The 19,777-nt window shown below is 36.4% G+C and overlaps 1 protein-coding gene and 2 pseudogenes across 3 annotated transcripts in view; all 3 read left to right on the top strand.

The window, feature by feature from the left end:
* The window catches only part of LOC306669271 (albumin-like), a 120,019-nt pseudogene that overhangs the window by 58,641 nt on the left and 41,601 nt on the right, over positions 1 to 19,777 (top strand). The gene's annotated exons all lie outside the window — the stretch shown is intronic.
* LOC306668993 (albumin-like) overlaps positions 1 to 19,777 on the top strand; it is a 120,148-nt gene that overhangs the window by 60,072 nt on the left and 40,299 nt on the right. The gene's annotated exons all lie outside the window — the stretch shown is intronic.
* On the top strand, positions 2,613 to 7,534 carry LOC306669270 (afamin-like; annotated as a pseudogene). Its single transcript has 5 exons — positions 2,613 to 2,748; positions 3,731 to 3,870; positions 4,443 to 4,540; positions 5,097 to 5,235; positions 7,508 to 7,534. The product of its transcript is annotated as an afamin-like (transcript).

Here is a 19,777-nt window from a genome sequence, read left to right as displayed (position 1 = left end):
TTTAAATCCTGTTCATTTTTGTCTAACATCTTTCCATCTGTGTTTTCCACTGCATTTCCATTTCTCCTACCTCAATTAAGGTCCTGCTGATTTCTCAATAGGATAGGACAATTGCAAAACTCTCTTATTGGCCTTCTTCTTCTATCCAACTATTTGACAAAGAGTTCTTAACAGTTTCTGTTTGTAAGGCACTGTGGTAGTCCCAGTACATAAAATATATCAATCTGATTGGTATTTCTTAGGGGATAGCAATGATCATATTACTATCCTATATAAAACATATTCAATGGCTTCCATTTGAGACCCCAACACTTCAATTTTGTATGCAAGAGTTCCATAATCTGAACCCAGGCCCTTTCCATCTTAAGGAGGTCCTATTACCTTTCTTTATGATCCCTCTTCTCCTCAAAATAAATTGGCTTTCCCCAAATATAGCTTAAGACTTATCACCTTTGTGCTTTAATCACATCACTTTCTCCACACTGAAAGGCAGTGCACCTTATTTTTCTGCTCACTGAATCTTTTACATTTTTTCATACTCAACTCATATGCCACTCCTATAAATCCTCTTCTGGTTCCTCAACCATGGATCACAAAACATTCCTGGAAATACATAACCACATTCTGAATTGGATAATAGTCATGTTCACAAGCAGATTCCACTATGAGGGTGCTTAAGAACCCAAGTCCAGGGGACTTATCTTTCTTGGTCATTGTTGACAGTCTTATAGTGTCCATCTTGACAAAGAGTAAGGACTCCATAAATGTGGTCTATGTGAGCAAACATCAGTATCTTCTGATACACTCTCATTGGGAGAGAATCGTGATTTTATGATTTCAGGTGAGTCTGGAGATCACTTAAATATCTATGTCTGACTAGTACTATAAACTACATTGACCACCAGCATGCTGAGGCCTCTCTTATTAAGTCCTGTTCTGGAATAATATCATTTACTAGTTAATCTTCACATCACTTTCTAGTCATAAGTGACAGGCATTCGGCATGGACATGGTGTTTGTATTCATTTTATTGAGGGAGTCATCAATGGCAAATCTAAAATCCTATCAGTTTCAGATTAATTCAATCAGTTCAATTCAGTAAGTATTTCCTGAGCACACAATCATCTGGGATTAAAATCTATTTGGTTCACTTGACTCCTATCTTTCTCATTATATACCCAGTTAATTTCTATCACAATAATTTACTTTACACTTTGTATGCTTAAGTGTCATAGATAGCTATTTATTAGGACAATGTTAAAATACCAGAATATTTAATAATATAGATATCTTTACTTTTAAGACAACTTCAGTATTACCCAGAAATTTATAGAACACTGGATCCATGTGAATTGTCTAGATTGTTAGTGCTTCTCAAAGATAATTTAGTTAAATTGAATCCATATTGAAAAGTAAGTAGAACATTATTTAAAAATTCAACCAGGCAATTGAGTGGTTAAGAAAATATAAAATGTATAGCCTTCATACATAATTTTCTGAGGTTATCGAGCAAGTGGACATTACTCTGAGTGTTTGTTAGTGGAAATTCTGCAGATGGTCACTGATCTCTCCACAGCACCACCTTAACATTTGCTCAGTATGTTCAGGAAGCAACCCTTGATGAAATGGAGGTTCTGGTGCAAGACATGATAGAATATAGGAATAAATGTTTGGCTTATAAGACACTTTCAGAGTGTGCAGAAATAACTGTAAATAAATCACTTGTAATTCTTATATACATAAAATTATTTGCCAACACTGAGAAAGTTTCTGGACTGAAATTATGAAAAGAAAGATTCCCTGTGTGCATCATTTTTATTTCACCTAGTTTCAGTATTTAGGATAAGGCATATTCATTAGGTGAGATGTAATTCTTTTTGTGATATACAGGAGGACTTGGTTATATTCTTACAATATGTAGGCATGTGCTTTATGTATTCATTATGCCACATGTATGCAGGCAGAATAGGAGCCTGATCATGCATGTGGAAATGTAGAAGAATCCTTCTTATTTGCTTCTCTCAATATGAACTTGCAGTCACGTCCTGATTTGGGATGTACTCCAGAGTCACCATCTGCATCTCTAGATACTACTGAACACCATTTCCAAGTCCTTTGTTGATAAATTAACACACTGACTTTTTTACCTTGGGAGATGAGAAGAAAAGTCCAAATGGAAGGGAAAAGTAGGTAGCAAAGAAAGAGTAACAGGTTAAGGGGTCTTGTGGTGGGATAAAGACAGCTTCACAATGTGTGGAATGGTTGTCCAAGATGTGGGTGAAGATGCTTTGCAGGCAACAGTGAGGAAATTGCAATCCTTTTCACATAATATAGCACTAATTGCTCATTGCATCTATTATTTCTTAGGAGAGAATAGCTTTACCATTACTAAAAATTGTCTTTTCCTTCTCTGTTCTCCACATTAATATCTTTAAAAAATTTTTTTAGTTGTTGATGGGCCTTTATTTTTTATTTATTTATATGTGGTGCTGAGGATGGAACCCAGTGCCTCACACATGCTAGGCAAGTGCTCTTCCACTGAGCCACAACTCCAGGCAAGATTAATATCTTAGGAAGAATATATGCTATGGAGGGTTGTACAATTTTTCACAATGCTGAAGTTTGAAAGATACTCTGTTTCTAATATAACAACAAAGCTGACATAGGATTTCTGCCTCCTTTCCCTACTCTGGATCCTGACAAGAAATTCCAGGGTTATAAAAATAATAAGGAATCATTTCTAAACCAGTAAGTTTAATTTTGGTAGACACATTGTTTAACCACAGCATTATTCTTAGCTAAATCAAATAATTAACTCAAGACAACATGACTGAGTTCATTGATTGATTGATTGGTTCAGCCAATGTATATCATGTGTCAGGTTCTGTGGAGGATATAGCTATGAATAAGATGTGGGCCCACAATTAAGACTTTCACATTAGTGCTGTGTATCTTCTGATGAGAAAAGCCCTAGAACAGAGGTGTGTGCCCAGTGTCAAACTGCTAGGAAACCAGTGAGGAAATAATATATTTTTCCCAAGGTGAAGTTTTAGCTCTTACTTGGGAAGACATTAAATTATTGGAAGTTGGCTTAAAACCTGTTTTTCATCGTTCAGTAATTGCAGAAGCACAGACTTTTTCTGGAAAGCTAGTGTGCATTGAAACCTGACACAAATTTATTTGAATATAAGTAAAAATTATCCTTGAATCTTGGAAGGGAGATCTGCTACCCACCAGTCATCAAAGGGAGAGAAAGAGATCATTGGTACATGAGCGTGTAGGATTGGAACTGCAATTATCAGTCTTCGTTTGGAGTTAGTGATGTCAGGAGAAGGACTTTAAAGGAATCTACTGGATACTGGATAACATTGCCTGGTATAAAACTTTGCTACAATGGAAAACTTTCTTTCTTTTCTTTGATTTTTTAAACTTGCTTTTCTTATCCTCTTCTTTCCCTTCCATTTTCTCTCCCTTCCCTTCTCTGATCTACCATTCCCATCCTGCTTCTTCCCTTGTACTTCTCCCATTCTTTCCCTCCTCTTGCCTCCCTTTTTCTTACTCCTTTCCTTCTTCCTTCTTTCCTCCCTCCCTCCCTCTGTCTCTTCCTTTCTTCATCCTCACCTTCCTTCCTTAGTGCTGGGATGCAACTCAGGCCTTTGCCCATGTGAAGCTTGTGCTCTAATACTGAGCCTTCTTCTCTGATTTAAGAAATATTTTAAATTTTTTCTAACTACGTGCATGAAGTTGCCAGAAGGAATCCCGTTGTCTTTGGCCTTTGGCCCTACATGTTTAACTCTTACTGCTCCCTTTGAGGAAGTGGCAAAAACATGCTGTGAAGAACAACCAAAAGCCAATTGCTTTCGAGCAAAAGTGGGTTTTGCATTTGTTTCATTAAGGGATAAGGAATCAACCAACTTCATGGCTCTAAACCCTCACTTAAATTACAATTATTTTATAGGAAATGAGTTATTTATCATATTCCCATATACCAAGATATTATCTTGCTGCACTCACTGATTTTAGCCCTTTCTCTTTACCCAAGACCTTTTTAAGACAGCCACAAATTTCCAGGGTCTGTCTTCTGGCTTTATTTTCTTTTCAAGTTGGAGGAAATCTCCAGTGAGTGAATATGAGGGTGAAGGTAACATTTTATCTTCTCTCCTGGACAAACCCTCTTTTGGCACTGGAGCCATCCCAGTAGAGATGGCCAAGTTCACAGCATACTGCCCAGCCATGGTGAGGTCAGCCATCAGGGAAACCAGCCTAACCTTTATAATGTGCCACAGATGCCTATTTCTTTCTACATGCAAATTTGCTGAAACAGAAATCCCATAGATTTTCTTCTCTGAACAAACTCGGTGATGGTGGAGATGTAGTTTAAAATTAAGAGAATAGGGAGATTTTGATAAAGTTTTCAATGGAATTTTCTCTTTCTCTTTCAGTCAGCACCTGTCACACAATATTTAAAAGCATTGTCTTCCTATCAAAAAACTGTCTGTGGGGCCCTTTTGAAATTTGGACCCAAAGTGTTAAACTCCATGTGAGTTCTATACCATCTATCTTGTCTTTACCTGTATTTTCTTATCTGTTCCCCATTTTGGTTAAATTATTGATCACTTTATATTTGTTATTCCTTCTAACCTCCCAGAGGTTTTCAGGAGGTTGAGTGTGCATGGATAGCTTGTGCACTGGATGATTTAAACCCTGGGAGGAGGGGAGATGCCAAGGAGAGACGAGGCACTTCTGAGATGTATTTTGGTCAGTTTGTGGCTTATCTATGCCTGCTGTAGGCTCACAACAGGAAGTGGAGGCCCTTAGGCAGTGTGTCCTGCTGGATTATGGAAGGAAACACCTCTCTCAGGTCTTTTATTTGTTTGAATCTAGCATTGTGAGGGACACAAAAACATCAGCCTAGGATTTTAAAAATGATCTTACAGATTGTGCAATATGACATCAGTTGCTTGATGATAAGGACATTTGTGCAAAGTCAGTGGTACCAATGGCTCTGGAGCTGTTTATGTGGTATTAAGAAAGAATTCACTATTGTTTTACTCACTGTTCAAATTGTTTTAGTGATTTATCAATTCTCTTTCAAGAAATATTGCTGTATTTAGTAAAAATTCCCCAAGGTTGAGTTTAAGAAAATTTAGGGAATTTACTTCCCTCCTAGAAGATGTTTCTTCCATGTATAATGGATGCTGTGAAGGGGATGTTTTGCAGTGCATCCATTGCCAGGTAAATATTTTCCAAAAGAAAATAAAAATGTGATTTTTGTCACTCATTTAAAATTTTCTATTTCTAATTAACACATAAAAATTGTGCATACTTCTTAGATACAGTGTGATATTTCAATACACATATCAATGCATACTGATCAAATTTGCAATCAGCATTTCCATGTCTGTATCATTTCTTTTTTGCTTTTTAATTTCCAATTTCAAATATCATTGCAAAAACAAGAGTTTTTTTTGTTTGCTTGTTTGCTTTGTCTCTTTTTAATTTTAAAGGCAGTGTCTTTTTTATTTATTTTTTATTGCCTTAATGCCTTTTATTTGGCACACTATTTTTTTTTAAATTTATTTTATCGTAAACAAGTGGGATACATGTTTCTCTGTACATGAAGTAGAGACATACCATTTGTGTAATCATACATTTACATAGGGTAATAATGTTTGATTCATTCTGTTATTTTTTCCTTCCCCCAACCCATCCCACCCCTCTTTTCCCTCTATACAGTCCCTCCTTCCTCCCTTCTTGCCCCCCTCCCACCCCCCACCATGTGTCATCATCCTCTTATCAGCGAGATCATTTGTCCTTTGGTTTTTCGAGATTGGCTTATTTCACTTAGCATGATATTCTCCAATTTCATCCATTTGCCTGCAAATGCCATAATTTTATTATTCTTTATGGCAGAGTAATATTTCATTGCATATATATACCACAGATTCTTTATCCATTCATCAATTGAAGGGCATCTAGGATGGTTCCACAATCTGGCTATTGTGAATTGAGCAGCTATGAACAATGATATGGCTGCATCTCTGTAGTACACTGATTTTGATTTTAAGTCCTTTGGGTTTAGGCTAAGGAGTGGGATAGCTGGGTCAAATGGTTGTTCCATTCCAACTTTTCTAAGGAATTTCCACACTGTTTTACAGAGTGTATATATGCACTATATATGAGTGTACCAGCACTACATGAGTGTACCTTTTTCCCCACATCCTCGCCAACACATATTGTTGCTTGTATTCTTGATAATCGCCATTCTAATTGGGGTGAGATGGAATCTTAGGGTAGTTTTGATTTGCATTTCTCTTATTACTAGAGATGTTGAACATTTTTTCATGTATCAGTTGATTGCTTGTAGATCTTCTTCTGTGAAGTGTCTGTTCATTTCCCTAGCCCATTTCTTCACTGGGTTATTTGTATGCTTGGTGTAGAGTTTTTTGAGTGCTTTATATATTCTGGAAATTAGCGCTCTATCTGAAGTATGAGTGGCAAAGATTTTCTCACACTCTGTAGGCTCTCTCTTCACATTGCTGATAGTTTCCTTTGCTGAGAGAAAGCTTTTTAGTTTGAATCTATCCCAGTTATTGATTCTTGCTTTTATTTCTTGCACTGTTGGAGTCCTGTTAAAGAAATCTGATCCTAAGCCAACATGTTGAAGATTTGGACCTACTTTTTCTTCTATAGGATGCAGGGTCTCTGGTCTGAGGCCAAGGCCCTTGATCCATTTTGAGTTGATTTTGTGCAGGGTGAGAGATAGGGGTTTAGTTTCATTCTGCTACATAGGGATTTCCAGTTTTCTCAGCACCATTTATTGAAGAGGCTATCTTTTCTCCATTGCATATTTTTGGCCCCTTTATCTAATATGAGCAAATTGTATTTATTTGGATTTGTGTCCATGTCCTCTATTCTGTACCATTGAACTACCTGTCTATTTTGGTGCCAATACCATGCCATTTTTGTTACTATTGCTTTGTAGTATAGTTGAAGGTCTGGTATTGCGATGCCCCCTGTTTCACTCTTCCTGCTAAGGATTGCTTTAGCTATTCTGGGTTTCTTATTCTTCCAGAAGAATTTTATGATTGCTTGCTCTATTTCTGTAAGGTACGTCATTGGGATTTTAATTGGAATTGCATTGAATCTGTATAGCACTTTTGATACTATGGCCATTTTAACAATATTAATTCTGCCTATCCAAGAACATGAGATATCTTTTGATCTTTTAAGGTTTTCTTTAATTTCTTTCTTTAGTGTTCTGTAGTTCTCATTGTAGAGGTCTTTCATGTCTGTTGTTAGATTGATTCCCAAGTATTTTATTTTATTTTTTTGAGGCTATTGTGAATGGGGTAGTTTTCCTAACTTCTCTTTCAGGGGATTCATCACTTATGAATAAAAATGCATGAGATTTATGAATATTGATTTTATATCCCGCTACTTTACTGAATTCATTTGTGAGTTCTAGATGTTTTCTGGTGGAATTTTTTGGCTCCTCTAAATATAGAATCATGTCATTGGCAAATATGGATAGTTCTTTTCCTACTCGTATCCCTTTAATTTCTTTGGTTTGTCTAATTGCTCTGGGTAGAGTTTCAAGGACAATGTTGAATAGAAGTGATGAAAGAGGGCATCCCTGCCTTGTTCCAGTTTTTAGGGGGAATGCTTTTAGTTTTTCACCATTTAGAAACATTGGCCATGGGCTTAGCATAAATGGCCTCCACAATGTTAAGGAATGTTCCCACTATCCCTATTTTTTCTAGCATTTTGAGCATGAAGGGATGCTGTATTTTATCAAATGCTTTTTCTGCGTTTATCAGAACAATCATGTGATTCTTGACTTTAGCCTGTTGATATGGTGAATTACATTTATTGATTTCTGGATGTTGAACCAATCTTGCATCCTTGGGATAAAACCCACTTGATCATGGTGCACTATCTTTTTAATATATTTTTGTATGTGATTTGGTAAAATTTTGTTGAGAATTTTTGTGTCGATGTTCATTAAGGATATTGGTCTGAAATTTTCTTTCCTCAATGTGTCTCTGCTTGCTTTAGGTATCAGGGTGATATTGGCTTCATAGAATGAGTTTGGGAGGGTTCCCTCCTCTTCTATTTCATGGAATACTTTGAGAAGTATTGGAATGAACTCTTCTTTAAAGGTTTTGTAGAACTTGGCTGAGAACCCATCTGGTCCCAGACTTGTCTTTGTTGGTAGGCTTTTGATGACTTCCTCTATTTCAGTACTTGAAGTTGATCTATTTAAATTGTGTATGTCCTCCTGGTTCAGTTTAGGTAATTCATAAGTCTCTAGAAACCTGTTGATATCTTCGAGATTTTCTATTTTGTGGGAGTACAGATTTTCAAAACAGCTTCTAATTATTTTTGTATTTCACTCGTGTCTGTTGTGATATTTCCTTGTTCATTCTGAATTTTAGTAATTTGAGTTTTCTCCCTCTTTCTCTTTGTTAGTGTGGCTAAGGGTTTATCATTGTTTATTTTTTCAAAGAACCAACTATTTATTTTGTCAATTTTTTGGATTGTTTCTTTTGCTTCAATTTCATTGATTTCAGCTCTGATTTTAACGATTTCCTGTCTTCTACTACTTTTGGTGTTGCTCTGTTCTTCTTTTTCTAGGGCTTTGAGTTGTAGTGTTAGGTCGTTTATTTGTCGATTTTTTCTTCTTTTATAGAATGCATTCCATGAAATAAATTTTCCTCTAAGTACTGCTTTCATAGTGTCCCAGAGATTTTGATATATGTTTGTTCTCATTTACCTCTAAGAATTTTTTAATTTCCCTCCTGATGTCTTCTGTTATCCATTCATTATACAATAGCGTATTAGTTAATCTCCAGGTGTTGGAGTAGTTTCTGTTTTTTATTCTGTCATTTATTTCTAATTTTATGATCTGATAGAATACAAGGTAGTATCTCATCTTCTTGTATTTGCTAACATTAGCTTTGTGGCATAAAATATGGTCTATTTTAGAGAAGGATCCATGTGCTGCTGAGAAGAAAGTGTATTCGCTGTTTGTTGGATGGTATATTCTATATATGTCCGTTAAGTCTATATTATTGATTGTGTTATTGAGATCAATGCTTTCTTTGTTCAATGTTTGTTTGGAAGATCTGTCCAGTGGTGAGAGAGGTGTGTTAAAATCACCTAGTATTATTGTGTTGTGGTCTATTTGATTCCTGGAATTGAGAAGGATTTGTTTGACGTACATGGATGAGCTAATGTTTGGGGCATAGATATTTATTATTGTTATGTCTTGCTGATTTATGCTTCCCTTAAGCAGTATGTAATGTCCTTCTTTATCCCTTCTGACTAACTTTGGTTTAAGTTCACATTATCTGAAATGAGGATGGATACTCCAGCTTTTTTTCTGAGTCATGTGCATGGTATATTTTTCCCCATCCTTTCACCTTTAGTCTGTGGGTATCTCTTTCTATGAGATGAGTCTCTTGCAGGCAGCATATTGTTGGATCTTTCTTTTTAATCCAATCTACCAGTCTATGTCTTTCGATTGATGAGTTCAGTTCATTAACATTCAGAGTTATTATTGAGATATGATTTGTATTCCCAGTCTTCTGGCTCATTTTTGTTTTTTGACACGACTTGGTTTCTCCTTTGTTTGGCTATTCTTTTAAGGTAGTTCCTCCCTTTGCTGATTTGCATCGTTGTTTTTCATCTCTTTCTCATGGAATATTTTGCTGAGAGTGTTCTGTAGTGCCGGCTTTCTTTTTGTAAATTCTTTTAGCTTTTGTTTATCATGGAAGGATTTTATTTCATTGTCAAATCTCAAAGTAAGTTTTGCTGGGTATAAGATTCTTGGTTGGTATCCGTTTTCTTACAGGGCTTGAAAAATGTTCCAGGCCTTTCTAGTTTTTAGGTTCTGGGTTGAGAAATGCGCTGATATCTGTATTGGTTTCCTCCTGAATGTAATTTGATTTTTTTTGGAATTTTAAAGACTCACAGTCTTTAAAATTCTGTCTTTATTTTGTACGTTAGGTACTTTCATTATAATGTGCCTTGGTGTGGGTCTGTTGTAATTTTGTATCTTTGGAGTCCTACAAGTCTCTTGTACTTGATTTTCCATTTCATTCTTCAGATTTGAGAAATTTTCTGATATTATTTCATTGAATAGATTGTTCATTCCTTTGGTTTGTTTCTCTGTGCCTTTCTTAATCTCAATAATTCTTAAATTTGGCCTTTTCATGATATTCCATAATTCTTGTAGAATCTGTTCATGATTTCTTACCATCTCCTCTGTTTGGGCAACTTTATTTTCAAGATTAAATATTTTGTCTTCAATATCTGAGGTTCTGTCTTCCAGGTGTTCTATCCTATTGGTTATGCTTTCTATGGAGTTTTTAATTTGGTTTATTATTTCCTTCATTTCAAAGACTTCTGTTTGTTTTTTTTTTTAGTATCTCTAACTCTTTATTGAAATGATCTTTTGCTTCCTGTATTTGCTCTTTTAACTGTTGATTGGTGTGATCATTCAATGCCTGTATTTGCTCTTTCATCTCATCATTTGCTTCTCTGATCATTTTAATTATGTACATTCTGAACTCCCTTTCTGACAATTCTTCTGCCATGCTGTCATTGGATTTTATTGATGTAGCATCTAGGTTTGTTTGGGACATTTTCTTTCCTTGTTTTCTCATATTGCTCAGGTATCTACCCCTGTAGTAGGGAAACTCTGAGATATTGCAGATTTCCTCTATTGACTTATAGTGTCCCTTCAGTAGCTCGAAGTCTTGGAGGAACTTGATAATGCAGTGCTCCACAAGATAGCTGCCCTCTAGGGGTGGTGGCCTTCAGGTGGGGTATATTCCCTGCTAGTGGCAGAGGTGCCTCCTCTTGTTGACCGATGGTCAGTCAAAGGGAGAGTAGACTGTGGGCTGGGGCATGGCTGGTCTGGGCCTGTGTCTCTGCTTCTCCTGCCCTGGTGGGGAAACTTCGCCTGGCGGGGAAGACTTACCTGGTGGGGAAGTTTTGCTGTGTGGCTCTCCTCCAAGAAGTTCCCTTCAGTCCAGAACTACCGCCTGGGCTGGGCAGCCCTCCTCTGGGACATTCCCTGGGGTCCGGACCTACTACCTGGGCCAGGGAGCCTCGCCCTGTGCTGAAGTCTCTTGCTTGGCAGTCCTCCTCTGAGAAGCTGCCTGTGATCTGGTCCTGCTGCCTGGGCCTGGAACCCTCACTCTGCACAGCAGTCTCTCAATAGGTGGCCCTCATCTACAATGCTCCCAGTTGTCCGGGTTCAAGGCTCCAGTGGGGGAGTCTCGTTCGGCAACTCTACTCCACAAAGTTCCCTGTGTTCCGGGATTACTTCCCCATCCAGGGAGCCTTGCACAGTTGGAGAGACTCACCCAGAGGCTCTGAGTTGGTCCCGAGTCTCTCAATACGTCCTCTTCTTGATTCCTGAGTCCTGTCAAAGGGCCTCCGGTCTACTGTAGGTGTCTCAGGAAGGGAGCTGCCCTTCTGATGATGATGGCCACGCCCTCAGGAATAATTCAAAATGCCTGCACCAGCCTCCAAGGAAGCTGGGGAGTCCCAGCGAGGGTGCGCTGAGTCAGCACAGAGGCAAGTGCAGTGTCCCTCAGCAGTAGGGGGGCAGGCAGGCAGGCCCAGTGATGGCGTCCGACCTCAGTGTTATATATCACATTTTATCATATTATTTATATGCATGTATATATATATATCACATTTTTCAATCCATTCATCTGTTGAAGGGCACCTAGGTTGGTTCAATAGTTTAGCTATTGTGAATTGAGCTTCTATAAACATTGATGTGACTGTATCACTGTAATATGCTGATTTAAGTGCTTTGTGTATAAACCAAGAAGTGGGACAGCTGGATCAAATGGTAGTTCTTAGTTTTCTGAGGAAACTTTTACTGCTTTCCATAATGGTTACACCAATTTGCAGTCCCACCAACGATGTATGAGTGCACTTTTTCCCCACATCCTCACCATCATTTATTGTTGTTTGTATTCTTGATAATTGGCATTCTAACTGAAGTGAGATAAAATCTTAGAGTAGTTTTGATTTGCATTTCTCTAATTGCTAAAGATCTTGAACATTTTTTCTTATATTTGTTGGTGAATTACATTTCTTCTGTGAAGTGTCTGTTCAGTTTCTTAGCCCATGTATTGATTGGGTTTTTTGTTTTTTCAGTGTTAAGTTTTTTGAGTTCTTTATATATCCTGGTGATTAATGCTCTATCTGAGATGTATGTGGTAAAGATTTTCTCCCATTCTATAGGCTCTCTCTTCACATTATTGATTGTTTATTTTGCTGAGAAGTTTTTTAGTTTGAGTCCATTCTGTTTATTGATTCTTGATTTTACTTCTTGTGCTTTAGGAGTGTTGTTAAGGAACTTATAGGCTAAGTCCACGTAGTAAAGATTTGTGCCTACCTTTTCTTCTATTAGTTATCTCTGTTCTAGTTCCTAAGTCTTTGATCCACTTTGAGTTGATTTTTGAGAGATAGAGGTTTAATTTCATTTTGCTACATATGGATGTCCAGTTTTCTCAGCACCATTAGTTGAATAGGCAATCTTTTCTCTGATGTGTTTTTGGCATCTTTGTCTAGTATGAGATAACTATATTTATTTGGGTTTGTTTGTGTTTCTTCTATTTTGTATCATTGGTCTACATGTATCTTTTTTGGTGCCAATATCATGCCATTTTCCTTACTATTGCTCTGTAGTATAGTTTAAGGTCTGGTGCTCCCACCAGCATGGCCAAACTTATGGTTCTGGTGAGGGGTAAAGGGGGATTAGAAAAATACAGACTCACAAGACATAGTTTGAAGATAAAAATGGGATCAGGTGAAGTGCTGCTCTCTGATTGAGATGTAGATCTAGAGTTACACCTGCAAACTTTATATATGTCTCATTATCAGTTTAAAGACTATTCAAGCATTATTCTTTGTATTCAGGAAAGCTACAGAAAATATAACATATATGTAACCTTTCTGCAGGTGCAATCCACAGTTGCAAAGTGCAATGCTAGGATCTTTGTGTAGCTCTCAAGAAAGTCCATTGTTAAAAGTTACTCTAAAGTGGGTGGAAACGGAAGTGGAGCTGGTGAAACATTGTGGTTGTCTAACTTAAGAATTCTCTATTCCCAGGAGCTATGTGTCTGAGATTAAGGTCAGAATTGATAGAACTCTTGCACAGAGCTTCCTCATGCAGAGCATTGCCATAGCAACTAAGCATCTTGTGCTCTTGCAGGGGAACATTCCCAGGCACCAAGCATGCCACAGCCATGAGGTCATCAGAGACCCCTAATCTGTCACTGCTCTCCAATCTTCTGTCATCACTTGCCACATATCTCCCTTTCATATTTTTTAAATGCAAGTGATGGGTTAAGACTTGGAGTCATTGAATTTTTCCATCTTATTGTTACAACACAAAAGAGAATCAGTAGCAAAGATATAATTTCAAAAATGTACCATACTGTATGTTTTAACATATTCCAGGGATTAAAGCCATTTAGATCATTATTTGTTTAGCAATTCATGGGGGATCCACAGAATCAATTTGACTTTCTTTTTTTAAAAATATTTTTTAGATGTTGATAGACCTTTATTTTAGTCATTTATTTATATGTGGTGCTGAGGATCGAACCCAGTGCCTCACACATGCTAGGCAAGTGCTCTACCACTGAGCCCCAGCCCCAGCCCCAATCTGACTTTCTTGATATCCTGGATATGATGATGTAACTCCATAAGATTCAGGCTATCATTATTTCTCTGCCAAATGCCCATTAAATGATTTTTAACTTTTTCCCAATCCCATTGAGAAGCATTATATTTTTTTTGCTGTGAAAGAAACATATCTATAGTTAGCATGGCAGTGAAGCTTTTGCCTAAATTTAAGGGCAGCAAGTTCATTTCCAATATTAATAACTGTAACTTCTAAAGCTTTTAATTTTGCCTCTAACTTAACAATATTTGCCTAATTTTGTAAAGTTTTAGAACTATTCTGAGCCAAGTCATTAACAAATTGAGCATTTTGTATGTCTTTAAATCTATCACAGCAGTCATGACAGAAACTAAAGCACATATCAAGGTGACTGCTCCAATTATAACAAGATCAAGAGCATGATGGTGTCTGTCTAACTGGGCATGAATCTGCTGCAGAACTTGAACTCCAGTATCAGAACACCAGTGCTCTGAAATATTAGCTGGAGTCATAATAAAAGAAGGTCGTCTTAATACAAGTGTTCCTTGTCCTCTATTATATCTAGTAATGCAATTAGTCAAATTACAGTTATAACAAGTTACAATACTTTTATCCTGTTAACTTTTATATTACCACTAATTAAAACACAAGGGGATTGTACACAGGCTTACAAGCCATAACAAGGAACCACTTTACAATCCTTATTCACAAGAGTACATAGGGGAGTGTTAGTAAAGTTAACAAAATCTAGGGTGGCTATCACATGGCAAGGATCTCTTTGTATGCCACCACCACTGAAGGTCAGGACATTACTTATAAATCCTCCAAGGGTCATAAAGTTTTTGATATAAGTGCCTCTCATTAACTTTGTGAGATCAATCCAAAATATATTACTGCCATAGATATTATGACATACTGGCCAAGTGTTGGCACACTCCATCCATTAAGGAGGGGCACCCAATTCTGTAGTGGTATGATTATGACAGTAAGGTATTGTTGAATGTTTCATAGGAAACATGGTTATGTCATTAGGGAGTCCCATTTTTATTACATCTGAATATATTTAGTTACATCCTAAAGGTCAGTGAGTTTGGCTACTTTGGCTCCACCATATGCTGTCTTATCTTCTGGGATCACTTTTAAACAGCTGGTATTGTCATTGTGGGACCAACACATAGGTTGACTCCCACTGCATCCAGTATAATTAAATCCAACTGAATAGAGAGGTGCAATATGTTTATCTGAAAAGTCTCCCATCATGTGTGTATAATTAGTAAAGATTGGAATAGATTCTCTAGTGCACATAATTGGGAGTACCAAAGATAGATCTGGAAAGTAAGTCCAGTAAGTTTCCCCATGAACACTACTTACTAACAACCTAATAAGGCCAGTCTATCAACAAGCATTGTGGCAGATTTAATATTTCCCTGTTAATTTACCATCTGTTCAGTCTGGTGCATCAGATTCTTCAATTTTCCCCATGTTGGCAGACCAGCCTTCTGGGTTTATCGAGTTCTCTTTCTCTTCTTCCTCAATATCTTGTTCTTGGTGGGTGTCGGGATCAACACTTCTGGTGTGAGCTTCAGTCATTTGGACTTTGGTTGGAGGATGAACTGCTCTTTCTGGAAATATTATGTGGGGACCACTACCCCACATAATCACTGGATCTGGTCCATTCCATTGTGCTATTTGTAAGTCTTTCACCAGACCAGACCTGTCAAGCATATAGTTGTATGAACCTTATGTCACTCAGCTGCAGTGTGACCTTCAGCCTCACAGTTTAAAAAATTTAATACAAAAAGAGCATGATTTAAACAATTTCTTGGGGTTCTATTTCCCCTCTTTTGTTTTTGTAATTGTAACTTCAGAGATAAATGAGCTTGCTGTACAATGGCCTGGTCTTGAGTATTATAAGGAATGTCAGTTCAGTATGATACTGATAACAAAATTGTTGAAAAGATGAACTAGTATAAGATGGAGCATTATTATCAGTTTTAATTTGTAAGAGATGGCCCATCACTGCAAAAGCAGCCAAACAGTGGGAAATAACTTGATGTGAATTTTTTACTGACCAGGAAAATTAGTAAGTCACCTGGAAGGTGTGTAGGAATTTTCAAAGTTGATATTGTTAAACTGAAAAGAGTGCCACAATGAAAGAAAAAAAGGCTCAGCTTCTGTCTTTAATGATAAGTTGTGCAATAAAATTGTGAAATGGGGTTAAAGATTTTGCAGGAGAGTAAGCAAGGTGGAACCATTTAATAACTTTTGAAGTTATAGAAGATCTTCCCATCTTCTAAGGTTTTCTTCAATTTCTTTCTTTAGTGTTCTGTAGTTTTAATTGTAGAGGTTTTTCATCTCTTTTGTGAGATTGATTCCCTAATATTTATTTCTGTTGAGGCTATTATGAATGGTGTAGTTTTCCTATTTTTTCTTGTAGTGGATTCATCACTTATGTATAGAAGTGCATTTGATTTATGGGTGTTAATTTTATATCCAGCTACTTTGTTGAATTCATTTATTATTTTTACATGTTTTCTGGTGGAATTTTTTGGGTCTTCTAAATATAGAATCATGTCGTTGACAAATAGTGATTGTTTGAGTTTTTCTTTTCCCATTCATATCCCTTTAATTTCTTTCATCTGTCTGATTGCTCTGGCCAGAATTTCAAGGATGATATTGAATAGAAGTGGTGGAAGAGGGCATCCCTGTCTTGTTCCAGTTATTAGAGGAATGCTTTCAGTTTTTCTCCATTCAGATGTTGGTCATGGACTTAGCATAGATAGCTTTTACAGTGTTGAGGTGTGTTCCTACTGTCACTAGATTTTCTAGTGTGTGGAACATGAAGAGTTGCTGTATTTTGTCAAATGCTTTTTCTGCAGCTATTGAGATAACCACATGATTCTTGCCTTTAAGTCTATTGACATGATGTATTATGTTTATTGATTTCCATATAATTGAACCAACCTTATATTCCTGGGATGAACCCCACTTGATCGTCATGCACTACCTTTTATCTATGTTTTTGTATGCCATTCACCAGAATTTTATTGAAAATTTTTGGTCTGTGTTCATCAGGGATATTGATCTGAAGTTTTCTTTCTTTGATGTGTCTTTGTTTGGTTTTGTATCAGGGTAATACTAGCTCCATAGAATGAGTTTGGAAGGGTTCCCTCCTTTTCTATTTCATGGAATAATTTGGGGAGTATTGGTATTAATTCTTCTTTGGAGGTCTTGTAGAACTCAGCCAAGAATCCATCTGATCTTGGGCTTTTCTTTGTTATTAGGCTTCTGATGGCATCTTCTATTTCATTGCTTGAAATTGATAAGTTTAAATTGTGCATGTCCTCCTGATTCAGTTTGAGATCATATGTCTCTAGAAATTTGTCAATGTCTTTGAGATTTTCTGTTTCATTTGAGTATAGATTTTCAAAATATTTTTTCAGCACTGTGTTTCAGCAGTGTCCATTGTGATATTTCCTTTTTCATCATGAATATTAGTAATTTGATTTTTCTCTCTTTCTCTTCATTATTGTTGCTAAGGGTTTATCAATTTTATTTATTTTTTTCAAAGAACCACCTTTTGTTTTGTAATTTTTTTGAATTTTTTTTGTTTCAATGTTATTGATTTCAGCCCTGATTTTAATTATTTCCTGCCTTCTACTGCTTTTGGTGTTAATTTGTTCTTCCTTTTCTAGGGCTTTGAGATGTAATTTTAGGTCATTTATTTGTTGGCTTTTATTCTTTTAATGTATGAGGTCAGGGCAATGAAATTTCCTCTTAGCATTGCTTTCATAGTGTCCCAGAGATTTTGATATGTTATATCAGTGCTCTCATTCACGTCCAAGTATTTTAAAAATTTCCTCCCTGATTTCTTCTGCTATCCATTCATCATTCAATAACATGCTATTTAGTCTCCAGATGTTGGAGTAGCTTCTATTTTTTATATTATTGATATCTACTTTCATTCCATTATGATCTGATAGAATGCAGGGCAGTATTTCTGTTTTTTTTTTTTTTTATTTGTTGAGAGTTGCTTTTGCATAACATATGGTCTGTTTTAGAGAAGGATCCATGTGCTGCTGTGAAGAAAGTGTATTCACTCAATGATGGATGAAATATTTTATATATATATTCATTAAGTCTAAATTACTGATTGTATTATTTCATTCTTTAGTTTCTTTGTTAAGTTTTTGTTTGGAAGATCTATCCAATGGTGAGAGAGCTGTGTTAAAGTCACCCAGTATTACTGTGTTGTGGTCTATTTGATTCTTGAAATTGAGAAAGGTTCATTTGATGTGCATAGATGGTCCATCTTGGGGGCATATATGTTTATGATTGCTATGTCTTATTGATGTATGATTCCCTTAATGAAGGAAGGAAGTGCCCTTCTTTATCCCTTCTTACTTTGACTTGAAGTCCACTTTATCTAATACAAGACTGGAAAACCCTTCTTATTTACACAGTCCATGTGAGTGATATGTTTTTTCTGGACTTTTGACCTCAGTCTATGGATGTCTTTTCCTAGGAGGTGAGTCTCTTGAAGGTAGCATATTGTTGGGTCTTCTTTTAAAATCCAGTCTGCCAGTCTATGTCTTTTGATTGATGAGTTTAGACGATGAACATTCAGCATTACTATTTAGATCTGATTTGTGTTCCCGGTCATTTTGGTTTATTTTTGGTTTTTAACTTGACTTAGATTCCCCTTTGATTCACCTTTCCTATAGTGTAGTTCCTCCCTTTATTGGTTTTCATTGTTTTTTTTTTTTTTTCTTTTTTTCATTTCCTCCTCATGGAATATTTTGCTGAGAATGTTCTGTAGTGCAGGTTTTCTAGTTGTGAATTCTTTTAACTTTTGTTCATCATGGAAGGATTTTTTTCATCTTTGAATCTAAAGGTTAATTTTGCTGGATGTAAAATTCTCAGTTTGCATCCATTTTCTTTCAGAACTTGATATATGTTATTTCAGTACCTCCTGACATTGAGGGTCTGGGTTGAGAAATCAGCTAAAATCCAAATTAGTTTCCCCTGATATGTAGTAATTTGATTTTTTCCTTTCCAAGATTTTAAAATTCTGTCCTTATTCTGTACGTTAGTCATTCTCTTTATAATGTCCCTTGGTATGGGTCAATTTTGTACATTTGGAGTCCTTTAAGCCTTTTGTAGTTGATTTTCCATTTCATACTTTAGGTGTGGGAAATTCTCTGATATTATGTCATTGAAAAGATTGTACATTCCTTTGGTTTTTATCTCCATGCCTTTGTCTATTCCATAAACCTTAAATTTGGTCTTTTTATGTAATTCCATATTTCTTAGAAATTCTGTTCATGGTTTTTTACCATCTTTTCTGTGTGGTTGACTTTATTTTTGAGAGTATACATTTCATCTTCATTGTTCAAGGTTCTGTTTTCCAAGTGGTCTAGACTGTTGGTGATACTTTCCATTGGAATTTTAATTTGGCTTATTGTTTCCTTCATTTTGAGGATTTTGGCTTGATTCCTTTCTATAATCTTTGCCTCTTTATTGAAGTGATCTTTCACTTCCTGTATTTTCTCTCTGATACCATCTTTTATTTTGAAGATTGGTCTAACTATGTACTTTCTACATTCCTTCTCCAACATTTCTTCTATTGTGTTGCCTATGGATTTTATTGTTGGAACATCTTGGTTTGTTTGAAGGACTTTGTTACCTTGTTTTTTCATGCTGTTTTTGTGTCTTCCCATCTAGTGGTATGGAATTGAAGCAGTAGAGATTCTGCCCTGTAGTCTTATAGTGTCCCTGAAAGCTTCCAGTACCTCACGTTTAAGGGGGAGACCCACATTAACAGAACCCAATGCAAAAAATATACAACCTTAAATCAGATCCTATTAAGGCATCTATAGTTTTGTCACAATAAACAGAAATGATGTGTTCAATTATTGTCTACAATATAAGCAGTAAGTTTACTAAAAGGGTTCACCATTTCAAATGATGGACAATGAAGGACAGAAGTAGTGTAAGATGTGATGTTTATGAGGGAGAAGGAGGGAAGTTAGAGGTAAAAATTTATGGTAAGATCTAAAGATAAATTAATGGAAGTTGCTG

This window comes from Sciurus vulgaris, assembly GCF_902686455.1.
Source record: "Sciurus vulgaris genome assembly, chromosome: 9".
Classification (NCBI taxonomy): domain Eukaryota; kingdom Metazoa; phylum Chordata; class Mammalia; order Rodentia; family Sciuridae; genus Sciurus; species Sciurus vulgaris.
This window is presented reverse-complemented; position numbering and strand designations above follow the sequence as displayed.